At 51.5% G+C, this 16,411-nt stretch overlaps 1 protein-coding gene and 1 long non-coding RNA gene across 2 annotated transcripts in view; both read left to right on the top strand.

The window, feature by feature from the left end:
* The window catches only part of ppt2b (palmitoyl-protein thioesterase 2b), a 154,215-nt gene that overhangs the window by 83,439 nt on the left and 54,365 nt on the right, over positions 1-16,411 (top strand). The gene's annotated exons all lie outside the window — the stretch shown is intronic.
* On the top strand, positions 7,935-11,069 carry LOC147096262 (uncharacterized). The gene is made up of 2 exons (XR_015074881.1): positions 7,935-9,096; positions 9,145-11,069. It is a non-coding gene; the product is annotated as an uncharacterized LOC147096262 (long non-coding RNA).

Genomic DNA, 16,411 nt, shown 5'->3' with positions numbered 1-16,411 from the left:
TGAGTGTCGGTGTCTTCCACACTGTCTCCGTGTACAGTGTGAGTGTCGGTGTGTTCCACACTGTCTCCGTGTACAGTGTGAGTGTCGGTGTGTTCCACACTGTCTCCGTGCACCGTGTACAGTGTGAGTGTCGGTATGTTCCACACTGTCTCCATGTACAGTGTGAGTGTTGGTATGTTCCACACTGTCTCCGTGTACAGTGTGAGTGTCGGTGTCTTCCACACTGTCTCCGTGTACAGTGTGAGTGTCGGTGTGTTCCACACTGTCCGTGTACAGTGTGAGTGTCGGTGTGTTCCACACTGTCTCCGTGCACCGTGTACAGTGTGAGTGTCGGTGTGTTCCACACTGTCTCTGTGTACAGTGAGAGTGTCGGTGTGTTCCACACTGTCTCCGTATACAGTGTGAGTGTCGGTGTGTTCCACACTGTCTCCGTGTGCAGTGAGAGTGTCGGTGTGTTCCACACTGTCTCCGTGTACAGTGTGAGTGTCGGTGTGTTCCACACTGTCTCCGTGCACCGTGTACAGTGTGAGTGTCGGTATGTTCCACACTGTCTCCGTGTACAGTCTGAGTGTCGGTGTGTTCCACACTGTCTCCGTGCACCGTGTACAGTGTGAGTGTCGGTGTGTTCCACACTGTCTCTGTGTACAGTGTGAGTGTCGGTGTGTTCCACACTGTCTCCGTGCACCGTGTACAGTGTGAGTGTCGGTGTGTTACACACTGTCTCCGTGTACAGTGAGAGTGTCGGTGTGTTCCACACTGTCTCCATGCACCGTGTACAGTGAGAGTGTTGGTGTGTTCCACACTGTCTCCGTGCACCGTGTACAGTGTGAGTGTCGCTGTGTTCCACACTGTCTCCCTGTACAATGTACAGTGTGTGTGTCGGGGTGTTACGCACTGTCTCCGTGTACCGTGTACAGTTTGAGTGTCGGTGTGTTACACACTGTCTCCGTGCACCGTGCACAGTGAGAGTGTCGGTGTGTTACACACTGTCTCCGTGCATCATGTACAGTGTGAGTGTTGGCGTGTTGCACACTGTCTCCGTGTACAGTGAGTGTGTCGGTGTGTTCCACACTGTCTCCGTGCACCGTGTACAGTGAGAGTGTCGGTGTTTTGCACACTGTCTCCCTCTGCAGTCAGTGTGTCAGTGTGTGAGAATGTACACAGTGCACGGAGAGAGTGTGTGAGTATCGGTGTGTTCCACACTGTCTCCGTGCACCGTGTATAGTGAGAGTGTCGGTGTGTTCCACGCTGTCTCCGTGCCCCGTGTACAGTGTGAGTGTCGGTGTGTTCCACGCTGTCTCCATGCACCGTGTGCAGTGTGAGCGTCGGTGTGTTCCACACTGTCTCCGTGCACCGTGTACAGTGAGTCGGTGTGTTCCACACTGTCTCCGTGTACAGTGTGAGTGTCGGTGTGATACATACTTCCTCCGTGCACGGTGTACAGTAAGTGTCGGTGTGTTACACACTGTCTCCATGCATCGTGTACAGTGTGAGTGTCGGTGTGTTCCACACTGTCTCCCTGTACAATGTACACTGTGAGTGTCGGTGTGTTCCACACTGTCTCCGTGCACCGTGTACAGTGTGAGTGTCGGTGTGTTCCACACTGTCTCCGTGCACCGTGTACAGTGTGAGTGTCGGTGTGTTACACACTATGTCCGTGTACAGTGTGAGTGTCGGTGTGTTCCACACTGTCTCCATGCACTGTGTACAGTGTGAGTGTCAGTGTGTTCCACACTGTCTCCATGTACAGTGTGAGTGTCGGTGTGTTCCACACTGTCTCCGTGTACAGTGTGAGTGTCGGTGTGTTCCACACTGTCTCCGTGCACCGTGTACAGTGTGAGTGTCGGTACGTTCCACACTGTCTCCGTGTACAGTGTGAGTGTCGGTGTGTTCCACACTGTCTCCGTGCACCGTGTACAGTGTGAGTGTCGGTGTGTTCCACACTGTCTCTGTGTACAGTGTGAGTGTCGGTGTGTTCCACACTGTCTCCATGCACCGTGTACAGTGAGAGTGTCAGTGTGTTCCACACTGTGTCCGTGCACCGTGTACAGTGTGAGTGTCGCTGTGTTACACACTGTCTCCGTGTGCATTGTGAGTGTTGGTGTGTTCCACGCTGTCTCTGTGTACAGTGTGAGTGTCGGTGTGTTCCACACTGTCTCCATGCACCGTGTACAGTGAGAGTGTCGGTGTGTTCCACACTGTGTCCGTGCACCGTGTACAGTGTGAGTGTCGCTGTGTTACACACTGTCTCCGTGTACAGTGTGAGTGTCGGTGTGTTCCACGCTGCCTCCGTGTACAGTGAGAGAGTCGGTGTGTTCCACACTGTCTCTGTGTACAGTGTAAGTGTCGCTGTGTTCCACACTGTCTCTGTGCACCGTGTACAGTGGGAGTCTCGGTGTGTTCCACACTGTCTCTGTGCACCGTGTACAGTGTGAGTGTCGGTGTTGCACGCTGTCTCCGTGGACAGTGTGAGTGTCGGTGTGTTACACACTGTTACCGTGTACAGTGTGAGTGTCGCTGTGTTACACACTGTCTCCGTGCTCCGTGTACAGTGAGAGTGTTGGTGTGTTACACACTGTCTCAATGTACAGTGTGAGTGTCGGTGTGTTACACACTGTCTCCGTGCATCATGTACAGTGTGAGGGTCGGTGTGTTACACACTGTCTCTGTGTACAGTGTGAGTGTTGGTGTGTTACACACTGTCTCCGTGCACCGTGCACAGTGTGATTGTCGCTGTGTTCCACACTGTCTCCGTGCACCGTGTACAGTGTGAGTGTCTGTGTGTTCCACACTGTCTCCGTGTACATTGTGAGTGTCGGTGTGTTACACACTGTCTCCGTGTACAGTGTGAGTGTCTGTGTGTTCCACACTGTCTCCGTGTACAGTGTGAGTGTCGGTGTGTTACACACTGTCTCCGTGTACAGTGTGAGTGTCGGTGTGTTCCACACTGTCTCAGTGTGAGTGTCGGTGTGTTACACACTGTCTCCGTGCACCGTGTACAGTGTGACTGTCGGTGTGTTCCACACTGTCTCCGTGTACAGTGTGAGTGTCTCTGTGTTCCACACTGTCTCCGTGCACCGTGTACAGTGAGAGTGTCGATGTGTTCCACACTGTCTCCGTGCACCGTGTACAGTGTGAGTGTCGGTGTGTTCCACACTGTCTCCGTATACAGTGTGAGTGTCGGTGTGTTACACACTGTCTCCGTGCGCCGTGTACAGTGTGAGTGTCGGTGTGTTCCACACTGTCTCTGTGTACAGTGAGCGTGTCGGTGTGTTCCACACTGTCTCCGTGTACAGTGTGAGTGTCGGTGTGTTCCACACTGTCTCCGTGTACAGTGTGAGTGTCGGTGTCTTCCACACTGTCTCCGTGTACAGTGTGAGTGTCAGTGTGTTCCACACTGTCTCCGTGCACCGTGTACAGTGAGAGTGTCGGTGTCTTCCACACTGTCTCTGTGTACAGTGTGAGTGTCGGTGTGTTCCACACTGTCTCTGTGTACAGTGAGAGTGTCGGTGTGTTCCACACTGTCGCCCTGCACAATGTACAGTGTGAGTGTCGGTGTGTTCCACACTGTCTCCGTGTACAGTGTGAGCGTCGGTGTGTTCCACACTGTCTCCGTGTACAGTGTGAGAGTCGGTGTGTTCCACGCTGTCTCCGTGCACCGTGTGCAGTGTGAGTGTCGGTGTGTTACACACTGTCTCTGTGCACCGTGTACAGTGTGAGTGTCGGTGTGTTACACACTGTCTCCGTGCACCGTATACAGTGTGAGTGTCGGTGTGTTCCACACTGTTTCCGTGCACCGTGTACAGTGTGAGTGTCGGTGTGTTGCACACTATGTCCGCCAACAGTGTAAAGTGTGAGTGTCGGTGTGTTCCACACTGTCTCCGTGCACCGTGTACAGTGTGAGTGTCGGTGTGTTCCACACTGTCTCCGTGCACCGTGTACAGTGTGAGTGTCGGTGTGTTCCACGCTGTCTCCGTGTACAGTGTGAGTGTCGGTGTGTTCCACACTGTCTCCCTGTACAATGTACAGTGTGTGTGTCGGGGTGTTACGCACTGTCTCCGTGCACCGTGTACAGTGTGAGTGTCGCTGTGTTCCACACTGTCTCCCTGTACAATGTACAGTGTGTGTGTCGGTGTGTTCCACACTGTCTCCGTGCACCGTGTACAGTGTGAGTGTCGGTGTGTTACACACTATGTCCGTGTACAGTGTGAGTGTCGGTGTGTTCCACACTGTCTCCATGCACTGTGTACAGTGTGAGTGTCGGTGTGTTCCACACTGTCTCAGTGTACAGTGAGAGAGTCGGTGTGTTCCACACTGTCTCTGTGTACAGTGTAAGTGTCGCTGTGTTCCACACTGTCTCTGTGCACCGTGTACAGTGGGAGTCTCGGTGTGTTCCACACTGTCTCTGTGCACCGTGTACAGTGTAAGTGTCGCTGTGTTCCACACTGTCTCTGTGCACCGTGTACAGTGTGAGTGTCGGTGTTGCACGCTGTCTCCGTGTACAGTGTGAGTGTCGGTGTGTTCCACACTGTCTCCGTGTACATTGTGAGTGTCGGTGTGTTACACACTGTTACCGTGTACAGTGTGAGTGTCGCTGTGTTACACACTGTCTCCGTGCTCCGTGTACAGTGAGAGTGTTGGTGTGTTACACACTGTCTCAATGTACAGTGTGAGTGTCGGTGTGTTACACACTGTCTCCGTGCATCATGTACAGTGTGAGGGTCGGTGTGTTACACACTGTCTCCGTGTACAGTGTGAGTGTTGGTGTGTTACACACTGTCTCCGTGCACCGTGCACAGTGTGATTGTCGCTGTGTTCCACACTGTCTCCGTGCACCGTGTACAGTGTGAGTGTCTGTGTGTTCCACACTGTCTCCGTGTACATTGTGAGTGTCGGTGTGTTACACACTGTCTCCGTGTACAGTCTGTGTCGATGTGTTACACACTGTCTCCGTGTACAGTGTGAGTGTCTGTGTGTTCCACACTGTCTCCGTGTACAGTGTGAGTGTCGGTGTGTTACACACTGTCTCCGTGTACAGTGTGTGTCGGTGTGTTCCACACTGTCTCCGTGTACAGTGTGAGTGTCGGTGTGTTACACACTGTCTCCGTGCACCGTGTACAGTGTGACTGTCGGTGTGTTCCACACTGTCTCCGTGTACAGTGTGAGTGTCTCTGTGTTCCACACTGTCTCCGTGCACCGTGTACAGTGTGACTGTCGCTGTGTTCCACACTGTCTCCGTGCACCGTGTACAGTGAGAGTGTCGGTGTGTTCCACACTGTCTCCGTGCACCGTGTACAGTGTGAGTGTCGGTGTGTTCCACACTGTCTCCGTATACAGTGTGAGTGTCGGTGTGTTACACACTGTCTCCGTGCGCCGTGTACAGTGTGAGTGTCGGTGTGTTCCACACTGTCTCTGTGTACAGTGAGCGTGTCGGTGTGTTCCACACTGTCTCCGTGTACAGTGTGAGTGTCGGTGTGTTCCACACTGTCTCCGTGTACAGTGTGAGTGTCGGTGTCTTCCACACTGTCTCCGTGTACAGTGTGAGTGTCAGTGTGTTCCACACTGTCTCCGTGCACCGTGTACAGTGAGAGTGTCGGTGTCTTCCACACTGTCTCTGTGTACAGTGTGAGTGTCGGTGTGTTCCACACTGTCTCCGTGTACAGTGTGAGCGTCGGTGTGTTCCACACTGTCTCCGTGTACAGTGTGAGTGTCGGTGTGTTCCATACTGTCTCCGTATACAGTGTGAGTGTCGCTGTGTTCCACGCTGTCTCCGTGCACCGTGTGCAGTGTGAGTGTCGGTGTGTTACACACTGTCTCTGTGCACCGTGTACAGTGTGAGTGTCGGTGTGTTACACACTGTGTCCGTGCACCGTATACAGTGTGAGTGTCGGTGTGTTCCACACTGTTTCCGTGCACCGTGTACAGTGTGAGTGTCGGTGTGTTACACACTATGTCCGCGTACAGTGTACAGTGTGAGTGTCGGTGTGTTCCACACTGTCCCTGTGCACCATGTACAGGGTGAGTGTCGGTGTGTTCCACACTGTATCTATGCACCGTGTACAGTGTGAGTGTCGGTGTGTTCCACACTGTCTCCGTGCACCGTGTACAGTGTGAGTGTCGGTGTGTTCCACACTGTCTCCGTGCACCGTGTATTGTGTGAGTGTCGGTGTGTTCCACGCTGTCTCCGTGTACAGTGTGAGTGTCGGTGTGTTCCACGCTGTCTCCGTGTTCAGTGTGAGTGTCGGTGTGTTCCACACTGTCTCCGTGGACAGTGAGAGTGTCGGTGTGTTACACACTGTCTCCGTGCACCGTATACAGTGTGAGTGTCGGTGTGTTCCACACTGTCTCCGTGCACCGTGTGCAGTGTGAGTGTCGGTGTGTTACACACTATGTCCGCGTACAGTGTGAGTGTCGGTGTGTTCCACACTGTCCCTGTGCACCATGTACAGGGTGAGTGTCGGTGTGTTCCACACTGTCTCCGTGTAAAGTGTGAGGGTCGGTGTGTTCCACACTGTTTCCGTGCACCGTGTACAGTGTGAGTGTCGGTGTGTTCCACACTGTCTCCGTGTACATTGAGAGTGTCGGTGTGTTCCACACTGTCTCCGTGCAGCGTGTACAGTGTGAGTTTCGGTGTGTTACACACTATGTCCGTGTACAGTGTGAGTGTCGGTGTGTTCCACACTGTCTCCATGCACTGTGTACAGTGTGAGTGTCGGTGTGTTCCACACTGTCTCCGTGTACAGTGTGAGTGTCGCTGTGTTACACACTGTCTCCGTGTACAGTGTGAGTGTCGCTGTGTTCCACACTGTCTCCGTGCACCGTGTACAGTGTGAGTGTCGGTGTGTTACGCACTGTCTCCGTGTACAGTGTGAGTGTCGGTGTGTTCCACACTATGTCCGTGTACAGTGTGAGTGTCGGTGTGTTCCACACTGTCTCCATGCACTGTGTACAGTGTGAGTGTCGGTGTGTTCCACACTGTCTCCGTGTACAGTGTGAGTGTCGGTGTGTTCCACACTGTCTCCGTGTACAGTGAGAGTGTCGGTGTGTTCCACACTGTCTCCGTGCACCGTGTACAGTGTGAGTGTCGGTGTGTTCCACACTGTCTCCGTATACAGTGTGAGTGTCGGTGTGTTACACACTGTCTCCGTGCACCGTGTACAGTGTGAGTGTCGGTGTGTTCCACACTGTCTGTGTGTACAGTGAGCGTGTCGGTGTGTTCCACACTGTCTCTGTGCACCGTGTACAGTGTGAGTGTCGGTGTCTTCCACACTGTCTCCGTGTACAGTGTGAGTGTCGGTGTGTTCCACACTGTCGCCCTGTACAATGTACAGTGTGAGTGTCTGTGTGTTCCATACTGTCTCCGTGTACAGTGTGAGTGTCGGTGTGTTCCACACTGTCTCCGTGTACAGTGTGAGTGTCGGTGTGTTCCATACTGTCTCCGTATACAGTGTGAGTGTCGCTGTGTTCCACGCTGTCTCCGTGCACCATGTGCAGTGTGAGTGTCGGTGTGTTACACACTGTCTCCGTGCACCGTATACAGTGTGAGTGTTGGTGTGTTCCACACTGTCCCTGTGCACCATGTAGAGGGTGAGTGTCGGTGTGTTCCACACTGTCTCCGTGTACAGTGTGACTGTCAGTGTGTTCTACACTGTCTCCGTGCACCGTGTACAGTGAGAGTGTCTGTGTGTTCCACGCTGTCTCCGTGCACCGTGTACAGTGTGAGTGTCTGTGTGTTCCACACTGTCTCCGTGCACCGTGTACAGTGTGAGTGTCGGTGTGTTCCACACTGTCTCCGTGCACCGTGTATTGTGTGAGTGTCGGTGTGTTACACACTGTCTCCGTGCACCGTATACAGTGTGAGTGTCGGTGTGTTCCACACTGTCTCCGTGCACCGTGTGCAGTGTGAGTGTCGGTGTGTTACACACTATGTGTGAGGGTGCCAGTCAGTTCCTTTTTGTAACCTCTAGATGGCACCTTCACTGTTCTTTTGTTAATTGTTTCTCGTTTTCTGGTGTTAATTGTTCCTAACCCTGTTAGTTTTTAATCAGCCTGTTAGCTGTTTATGGGTGGCACCTGGTTTTCTTGGTATATAAGTTCTGTTGTTGTTTCACTCAGTGCTCAGTCCTCACTAGGGTGTTAGTCTTGACAATGTTCCTTGTCTTGACTAGGTTCTCTGTGACTAGCCTTTCCTCTATGGCAGCTTGCCTTCACAAGCTGGCTGCCATAGTTCTCTTGAGCTATGTATCTAAGTCTGTGTTCTAGTTCTCTTGAGCTATGTATCTAAGTCTGTGTTCTAGTTCTCTCGAGCTATGTATCTAAGTCTGTGTTCTTGTCTCTGGATTTAAGATGTATTTAAGTCTTGTTCTGTTGAGCTGCTTGTCTTGGTAAGGTGCTGTTTGGACTAGCGTGTTGCTATGTGGGAGCCGTTGGGATCTTGTCTTGAGCCTTGCATTGATAAGCCGATTATCCTTGGGGTAGCTTGTCTGGAGTTGTGCCTCGGCAAGCTGGTTGCCCCTTGTGGTAGCTTGTCGCAAGCTCAGTATAGACAAGTGGGCTTCCTCATGGAAGCTGTCCTGAGTTCCTATCTTGACTAGCTGTCTTGTAACTTGTCTCTAGTTCTCTTGTCTCTAGTTCTTATGTATATTGCTGTGTCCCTTGTGTTAATCTGGTTATGTGTGAATTTAGTAAAGTTCAAACAAAGTATTGTATATTTGTCTCTTGTCTGGTTTCTGCACTTGGGTCCAGATCCTACCTTTGCCTGGAGAGCACGGCCTCGTATTTATACGGCCCCGTGGCTCCCCAACCTTGACAGTAGGACTGGGCCATACATGGACCCAGCAGAAACCAACCGACTGAGGTTTGAAACTCTCGAGTTAAAATTTCAAGTTCTCTTAGGTGATATAAATTCTCGAGTTAAATTTTCTAGTTTTCCTGGGCAATTTTTGAGTCTCCTAGGAGTAAGACCCCAGTGTTAAAATTTCAAGTCTCCTGTGTTTAAATTTTTGTGTGAATTTTTGAGTCTCCTGGGCCTTCATAGTGTTAAACTTTCAAGTAAAATTTGAGTCTCCTGGGCCGTTACTGTATTTAGACCCCCAGGTGAACTCTCAAGTCTCCTGGGTCTCTATATTGTGTTAGACCCCCCAGGTGAACTCTCAAGTTTCTTGGACCTTCATTGTGTTAGAATTTTGAGCAAACTTTCAAGTTTTCTGGGCTTTTGTTATATTTTCAAGTCGATCTTAAGTTTCTTGGGCCTCTACTGTTAGATCCCCAGGTGAAGCTCTCAAGCTTCCTGGGCCTCTACTGTGTTAAACCCCAAGTAAATTTTCAAGTCTCTTGGGCCTCTACTGTTTGAATTTTTGAGAACTTTCAGGTTTCCTATGTTAAATTCAAGTGAACTTTCAAGGCTACTGGACCATTACTGTGTTAAACTCTCAAGCTCTTTCTGGGCCTTCTGTGTTAAATCCCAAGGAAATTCTCAAGCTTCCTGGGCAAATTAAGTTTTCAAGCTCTCTGGGGCAAATGACTCCCTCCTGTGTTTAATTCTCGAGTTCCCTAGGAAGAAGACCCTGTTGTGTTTTGTTATTCTTCTGGACAAATGAAACTTTTGAGCCCTACTGGATAAGACATTCTCGAGTTCTCTTGGACTATTGAATTCTCAAGCTCTCTTGGACAAGTTAAATTCTCGAGTCTTCGCCCTTCTTGGATCCCTTCGGAATATAATCCATTGAGCGTGTTAACTTTGGAGAATGATGACTCTGTTGCTTACAAAGTTTTTGGTCATATGATTGCCACGACATGTCCCTGCCGCTAGTGGATGAAGAGGATGATTTCGTCTTTAGATTTCTGAACATCTGTAGTTTGTGAAAAGTTGGAATGGAAGATATCATTGCTTGAGAAGCTAAGAAGATTCGCCATGTGTACTAAAACAGACTTTCAGTTTTTTGACTTGGTTCTAGATGCCCTGGAGGGTGTGTGGCTGCCTCTGTTTTACACGTGTGACTTCGGATTGATCTAGCTTAAGCCTTTAAGTCTTTTCCCCACTTGGTTATCCATACCACTAATTCAGAGGTTTAGAGAATTTAAGTATTTTGCCCTATGTTCATTTAAATGAGCGCCCAGTGTCTTAGCGCCCAGTGTCTTAGCGCCCAGTGTCTTAGCGCCCAGTGTCTTAGCGCCCAGTGTCTTAGCGCCCAGTGTCTTAGCGCCCTGTTTGTCTCTCGAGCCCCTGTTTGTCTCTCTCTCGAGCCCTGTGTTTGGAACGTCAGGAGCCGTTCCTTGGGGAGGGGGTCCTGTGAGGGTGCCAGTCAGTTCCTTTTTGTAACCTCTAGATGGCACCTTCACTGTTCTTTTGTTAATTGTTTCTCGTTTTCTGGTGTTAATTGTTCCTAACCCTGTTAGTTTTTAATCAGCCTGTTAGCTGTTTATGGGTGGCACCTGGTTTTCTTGGTATATAAGTTCTGTTGTTGTTTCACTCAGTGCTCAGTCCTCACTAGGGTGTTAGTCTTGACAATGTTCCTTGTCTTGACTAGGTTCTCTGTGACTAGCCTTTCCTCTATGGCAGCTTGCCTTCACAAGCTGGCTGCCATAGTTCTCTTGAGCTATGTATCTAAGTCTGTGTTCTAGTTCTCTTGAGCTATGTATCTAAGTCTGTGTTCTAGTTCTCTCGAGCTATGTATCTAAGTCTGTGTTCTTGTCTCTGGATTTAAGATGTATTTAAGTCTTGTTCTGTTGAGCTGCTTGTCTTGGTAAGGTGCTGTTTGGACTAGCGTGTTGCTATGTGGGAGCCGTTGGGATCTTGTCTTGAGCCTTGCATTGATAAGCCGATTATCCTTGGGGTAGCTTGTCTGGAGTTGTGCCTCGGCAAGCTGGTTGCCCCTTGTGGTAGCTTGTCGCAAGCTCAGTATAGACAAGTGGGCTTCCTCATGGAAGCTGTCCTGAGTTCCTATCTTGACTAGCTGTCTTGTAACTTGTCTCTAGTTCTCTTGTCTCTAGTTCTTATGTATATTGCTGTGTCCCTTGTGTTAATCTGGTTATGTGTGAATTTAGTAAAGTTCAAACAAAGTATTGTATATTTGTCTCTTGTCTGGTTTCTGCACTTGGGTCCAGATCCTACCTTTGCCTGGAGAGCACGGCCTCGTATTTATACGGCCCCGTGGCTCCCCAACCTTGACACTATGTCCGCGTACAGTGTGAGTGTCGGTGTGTTCCACACTGTCCCTGTGCACCATGTACAGGGTGAGTGTCGGTGTGTTCCACACTGTCTCCGTGTAAAGTGTGAGGGTCGGTGTGTTCCACACTGTTTCCGTGCACCGCGTACAGTGTGAGTGTCGGTGTGTTCCACACTGTCCCTGTGCACCATGTACAGGGTGAGTGTCGGTGTGTTCCACACTGTCTCCGTGTAAAGTGTGAGGGTCGGTGTGTTCCACACTGTTTCCGTGCACCGTGTACAGTGTGAGTGTCGGTGTGTTCCACACTGTCTCCGTGTACAGTGTGAGTGTCGGTGTGTTCCACACTGTCTCCGTGCACCGTGTACAGTGTGAGTGTCGGTGTGTTCCACACTGTCTCCGTGTACAGTGAGAGTGTCGGTGTGTTCCACACTGTCTCCGTGTACAGTGTGAGTTTCGGTGTGTTACACACTATGTCCGTGTACAGTGTGAGTGTCGGTGTGTTCCACACTGTCTCAGTGTACAGTGTGAGTGTCGGTGTGTTCCACACTATCTCCGTGTACAGTGTGAGTGTCGCTGTGTTACACACTGTCTCCGTGTACAGTGTGAGTGTCGCTGTGTTCCACACTGTCTCCGTGCACCGTGTACAGTGTGAGTGTCGGTGTGTTACGCACTGTCTCCGTGTACAGTGTGAGTGTCGGTGTGTTCCACACTATGTCCGTGTACAGTGTGAGTGTCGGTGTGTTCCACACTGTCTCCATGCACTGTGTACAGTGTGAGTGTCGGTGTGTTCCACACTGTCTCCGTGTACAGTGTGAGTGTCGGTGTGTTCCACGCTGTCTCCGTGTACAGTGAGAGTGTCGGTGTGTTCCACACTGTCTCCGTGCACCGTGTACAGTGTGAGTGTCGGTGTGTTCCACACTGTCTCCGTATACAGTGTGAGTGTCGGTGTGTTACACACTGTCTCCGTGCACCGTGTACAGTGTGAGTGTCGGTGTGTTCCACACTGTCTGTGTGTGTACAGTGAGCGTGTCGGTGTGTTCCACACTGTCTCTGTGCACCGTGTACAGTGTGAGTGTCGGTGTCTTCCACACTGTCTCCGTGTACAGTGTGAGTGTCGGTGTGTTCCACACTGTCGCCCTGTACAATGTACAGTGTGAGTGTCTGTGTGTTCCATACTGTCTCCGTGTACAGTGTGAGTGTCGGTGTGTTCCACACTGTCTCCGTGTACAGTGTGAGTGTCGGTGTGTTCCATACTGTCTCCGTATACAGTGTGAGTGTCGCTGTGTTCCACGCTGTCTCCGTGCACCGTGTACAGTGTGAGTGCTGGTGTGTTCCACGCTGCCTCCGTGTACATTGAGAGAGTCGGTGTGTTCCACACTGTCTCTGTGTACAGTGTAAGTGTCGCTGTGTTCCACACTGTCTCTGTGCACCGTGTACAGTGGGAGTCTCGGTGTGTTCCACACTGTCTCTGTGCTCCGCGTACAGTGTGAGTGTCGGTGTTGCACGCTGTCTCCGTGTACAGTGTGAGTGTCGGTGTGTTCCACACTGTCTCCGTGTACATTGTGAGTGTCGGTGTGTTACACACTGTTACCGTGTACAGTGTGAGTGTCGCTGTGTTACACACTGTCTCCGTGCTCCGTGTACAGTGAGAGTGTTGGTGTGTTACACACTGTCTCAATGTACAGTGTGAGTGTCGGTGTGTTACACACTGTCTCCGTGCATCATGTACAGTGTGAGGGTCGGTGTGTTACACACTGTCTCCGTGTACAGTGTGAGTGTTGGTGTGTTACACACTGTCTCCGTGCACCGTGCACAGTGTGATTGTCGCTGTGTTCCACACTGTCTCCGTGCACCGTGTACAGTGTGAGTGTCTGTGTGTTCCACACTGTCTCCGTGTACATTGTGAGTGTCGGTGTGTTACACACTGTCTCCGTGTACAGTCTGTGTCGATGTGTTACACACTGTCTCCGTGTACAGTGTGAGTGTCTGTGTGTTCCACACTGTCTCCGTGTACAGTGTGAGTGTCGGTGTGTTACACACTGTCTCCGTGTACAGTGTGTGTCGGTGTGTTCCACACTGTCTCCGTGTACAGTGTGAGTGTCGGTGTGTTACACACTGTCTCCGTGCACCGTGTACAGTGTGACTGTCGGTGTGTTCCACACTGTCTCCGTGTACAGTGTGAGTGTCTCTGTGTTCCACACTGTCTCCGTGCACCGTGTACAGTGTGACTGTCGCTGTGTTCCACACTGTCTCCGTGCACCGTGTACAGTGAGAGTGTCGGTGTGTTCCACACTGTCTCCGTGCACCGTGTACAGTGTGAGTGTCGGTGTGTTCCACACTGTCTCCGTATACAGTGTGAGTGTCGGTGTGTTACACACTGTCTCCGTGCGCCGTGTACAGTGTGAGTGTCGGTGTGTTCCACACTGTCTCTGTGTACAGTGAGCGTGTCGGTGTGTTCCACACTGTCTCCGTGTACAGTGTGAGTGTCGGTGTGTTCCACACTGTCTCCGTGTACAGTGTGAGTGTCGGTGTCTTCCACACTGTCTCCGTGTACAGTGTGAGTGTCAGTGTGTTCCACACTGTCTCCGTGCACCGTGTACAGTGAGAGTGTCGGTGTCTTCCACACTGTCTCTGTGTACAGTGTGAGTGTCGGTGTGTTCCACACTGTCTCTGTGTACAGTGAGAGTGTCGGTGTGTTCCACACTGTCGCCCTGTACAATGTACAGTGTGAGTGTCGGTGTGTTCCACACTGTCTCCGTGTACAGTGTGAGCGTCGGTGTGTTCCACACTGTCTCCGTGTACAGTGTGAGTGTCGGTGTGTTCCATACTGTCTCCGTATACAGTGTGAGTGTCGCTGTGTTCCACGCTGTCTCCGTGCACCGTGTGCAGTGTGAGTGTCGGTGTGTTACACACTGTCTCTGTGCACCGTATACAGTGTGAGTGTCGCTGTGTTCCACACTGTTTCCGTGCACCGTGTACAGTGTGAGTGTCGGTGTGTTACACACTATGTCCGCGTACAGTGTACAGTGTGAGTGTCGGTGTGTTCCACACTGTCCCTGTGCACCATGTACAGGGTGAGTGTCAGTGTGTTCCACACTGTCGCCGTGTACAGTGTGACTGTCTGTGTGTTCCACACTGTCTCCGTGCACCGTGTACAGTGTGAGTGTCGGTGTGTTCCACACTGTCTCCGTGCACCGTGTACAGTGTGAGTGTCGGTGTGTTCCACACTGTCTCCGTGCACCGTGTATTGTGTGAGTGTCGGTGTGTTCCACGCTGTCTCCGTGTACAGTGTGAGTGTCGGTGTGTTCCACACTGTCTCCGTGTTCAGTGTGAGTGTCGGTGTGTTCCACACTGTCTCCGTGGACAGTGAGAGTGTCGGTGTGTTACACACTGTCTCTGTGTACAGTGTAAGTGTCGCTGTGTTCCACACTGTCTCTGTGCACCGTGTACAGTGGGAGTCTCGGTGTGTTCCACACTGTCTCTGTGCACCGTGTACAGTGTGAGTGTCGGTGTGTTACACACTGTCTCCGTGCACCGTATACAGTGTGAGTGTCGGTGTGTTCCACACTGTTTCCGTGCACCGTGTACAGTGTGAGTGTCGGTGTGTTACACACTATGTCCGCGTACAGTGTAAAGTGTGAGTGTCGGTGTGTTCCACACTGTCTCCATGCACCGTGTACAGTGTGAGTGTCGGTGTGTTCCACACTGTCTCCGTGCACCGTGTATTGTGTGAGTGTCGGTGTGTTCCACGCTGTCTCCGTGTACAGTGTGAGTGTCGGTGTGTTCCACACTGTCTCCCTGTACAATGTACAGTGTGTGTGTCGGGGTGTTACGCACTGTCTCCGTGCACCGTGTACAGTGTGAGTGTCGCTGTGTTCCACACTGTCTCCCTGTACAATGTACAGTGTGTGTGTCGGGGTGTTCCACACTGTCTCCATGCACCGTGTACAGTGTGAGTGTTGCTGTGTTCCACACTGTCTCCCTGTACAATGTACAGTGTGTGTGTCGGGGTGTTACGCACTGTCTACGTGCACCGTGTACAGTGTGAGTGTCGGTGTGTTCCACACTGTGTCCGTGTACAGTGTGAGTGTCGGTGTGTTCCACACTGTCTCCATGTACCGTGTACAGTTTGAGTGTCGGTGTGTTACACACTGTCACCGTGCACAGTGAGAGTGTCGGTGTGTTACACACTGTCTCCGTGCATCATGTACAGTGTGAGGGTCGGTGTGTTCCACACTGTCTCCGTGTAGAGTGTGAGTGTTGGTGTGTTGCACACTGTCTCCGTGTACAGTGAGTGTGTCGGTGTTTTCCACACTGTCTCAGTGCACCGTGTACAGTGAGAGTGTCGGTGTTTTGCACACTGTCTCCCTCTACAGTCAGTGTGTCAGTGTGTGAGAATGTACACAGTGCACGGAGAGAGTGTGTGAGTATCGGTGTGTTCCACACTGTCTCTGTGCACCGTGTACAGTGTGAGTGTTGGTGTGTTACACACTGTCTCCGTGCACCGTGCACAGTGTGATTGTCGCTGTGTTCCACACTGTCTCCGTGCACCGTGTACAGTGTGAGTGTCTGTGTGTTCCACACTGTCTCCGTGTACATTGTGAGTGTCGGTGTGTTACACACTGTCTCCGTGTACAGTCTGTGTCGATGTGTTACACACTGTCTCCGTGTACAGTGTGAGTGTCTGTGTGTTCCACACTGTCTCCGTGTACAGTGTGAGTGTCGGTGTGTTACACACTGTCTCCGTGTACAGTGTGTGTCGGTGTGTTCCACACTGTCTCCGTGTACAGTGTGAGTGTCGGTGTGTTACACACTGTCTCCGTGCACCGTGTACAGTGTGACTGTCGGTGTGTTCCACACTGTCTCCGTGTACAGTGTGAGTGTCTCTGTGTTCCACACTGTCTCCGTGCACCGTGTACAGTGTGACTGTCGCTGTGTTCCACACTGTCTCCGTGCACCGTGTACAGTGAGAGTGTCGGTGTGTTCCACACTGTCTCCGTGCACCGTGTACAGTGTGAGTGTCGGTGTGTTCCACACTGTCTCCGTATACAGTGTGAGTGTCGGTGTGTTACACACTGTCTCCGTGCGCCGTGTACAGTGTGAGTGTCGGTGTGTTCCACACTGTCTCTGTGTACAGTGAGCGTGTCGGTGTGTTCCACACTGTCTCCGTGTACAGTGTGAGTGTCGGTGTGTTCCACACTGTCTCCGTGTACAGTGTGAGTGTCGGTGTCTTCCACACTGTC

This window comes from Somniosus microcephalus, unplaced genomic scaffold, assembly GCF_052327205.1.
Source record: "Somniosus microcephalus isolate GS21.2 unplaced genomic scaffold, FLI_Smic_1.0 unresolved_chr1, whole genome shotgun sequence".
Lineage (NCBI taxonomy): Eukaryota > Metazoa > Chordata > Chondrichthyes > Squaliformes > Somniosidae > Somniosus > Somniosus microcephalus.
Note: the sequence above shows the minus strand (reverse complement) of the source record. Positions and strands in the feature narration are given on the sequence as shown.